Genomic DNA, 1,911 nt, shown 5'->3' on the forward strand with positions numbered 1-1,911 from the left:
AGTGGAAGCAGTAGTTCTGTGAGCCAGAGTGGAACTGGCTCCAACTCTGGCGGCATCCAGTCCTATGGAGGCAGTGGCTACAAGTCTGGCAGTGGAGGCAACACCAATATCCGCTTCTCCCAGACCACCAGCTCGAGCCAGCACAGCTCCAAGTGATTTTCCGGGGCCAAATCTCCATGCCCGCCTGCTTCCCTCTCATCCTGCAACAGCACTTCCCACTCTCTGCTTGGCATCAACAGACGCCAGCTTCAACTTTGCTTTTCCTCAAGTTCCCTAGAGAAGGCGCTGAACTTCTTCCTTGCTGCTCCATCCCCAAGATGTCTTCCAGACCAGGGAGGTCTAGTTGCTAGTCTGGGATGATGATGTCCCTAGATGTGCCCTTGTGATGGCTCCTGACTTCGGACAGCAACACCTGAGCTCAAACCAGTGTGCACCTTCCCAGACTGGCCTGTTCCCACTCTGGCCCATCTCCCTCTCTCACTGGGAGTGTATGATCTGAGCTGGTGTGTTTCAGCCCTGCCCGAGGAGGGCAGTGATCCGGAGCCAGTGCTAGAGGCTTGGATGGTCAAGGTTTCCAGACTATTGATTCCCAGGGTGCCCTCTCCACATCTGGGGAGCATATTCTGACCTCTGTTGCTTTAGTTCCCTGAGCTGTGGATCCTCTGGTGATGATTATGCTGCACTTTCTTTTCTCAATAAATTGCACTGTATTTCACATTCCAGTGTTTGGCTTTCATTAACGGAGTCACAGAATAAATCAAGACCTAAGGGTGGAAGGAAACTGGGTGTGGATGGTGATCTTCCAGATGTTCAGCAATGGGTATAAAGAACACCGAGTAGTCTTGGCTTCTCCTTTATCCATTTGGTTGGGTTTCTTGTTTTAGGTCTGCCCAAGAGTATTTATGTTGCTTAAGTGGGCTCCACTCCACTCCTCCACCACCACTACCAAAGAAGTCTTCTCATTTATCCTCCTGCTTCTGAGCAGGCCCCTGTGATCAAGTCTTGGAGGAAGAGGGTTTAGACAGTTCATCGAGGGAATACATTCCACTGGGACTTTGACTCCTTTGCTCTATCCCCATGCCAGGCAGACACAGAGCAAATTCTTTTTCTACAAACATAGCTCTTGGGGCCTACAGGGGTCAGTACATAATCCACTCTTTTTCCTGACCAGGTTTTAAGCCAGTTAAAAAATAAGACAAAAGAATGAGCAAATGAAGAGCCAGTTATTACCTTTATTACCAACAAAACAGATATTGAAGAATGTGGCTTATGCTTTGTTGGAATGGGATTCCTATTACAGGACATCAGGACTAAGTCAGATTTCTCATCTGGGCAGAAGCAGCATAGGGCCATTTTTCCTATGGGGTCAGACCCCTCATGGTAGATAGAAGAGTGTCCATAATCTTGTTATGGACAACAAAATTCTAAGAGATGGCAGAGCAGAGCTATGCAAGCCCCGTTCTTTCTTCCAAACTCACTAATCAGGTAAGAGAGAGGGTAGGAGGGCTATTCTAGTGAAGCTCACTCCAGAAGGATGTCAAATGGAGAAGATGCATGCATGCCTGATCTTTTACTGGTATTTTTCAGCTGTTCTCAGAAAGCTGAAACCCAAACCCAGGGAAGACAGGGGTAATAAGACACTGAGAAAGGTTTATAAGTCATGGTAGATCATCATCGCCCTCTAGAACTCAGATCAGAGCTGGACTAATGACCTTTGTCTAATTATCCAAGGAAAGCGCCAGGACCTGGCCTCGTATTCCTGAGTTCGATTTTACTGCCTAAGCTCACCCAATCTGATTTCCAAAATAGAGCAGCCCTGGGCTTGGGACTTGGAGAAGGAAACGTTTTAAAGTTCCTTCCCTTGAGTGTTCACTACATCCTAGCTCATCTTTTCAAGGCCTATAGGCAGAA

General features: G+C 47.7%; 1 protein-coding gene across 1 annotated transcript in view; it reads left to right on the forward strand.

Annotated features, from left to right (window-relative positions):
• The window catches only part of LOC105302705 (keratin, type II cytoskeletal 2 oral), a 13,528-nt gene that overhangs the window by 9,847 nt on the left and 1,770 nt on the right, over positions 1 to 1,911 (forward strand). The window lies entirely within an intron of this gene.

Source organism: Pteropus vampyrus, unplaced genomic scaffold (assembly GCF_000151845.1).
Source record: "Pteropus vampyrus isolate Shadow unplaced genomic scaffold, Pvam_2.0 Scaffold276, whole genome shotgun sequence".
NCBI lineage: Eukaryota > Metazoa > Chordata > Mammalia > Chiroptera > Pteropodidae > Pteropus > Pteropus vampyrus.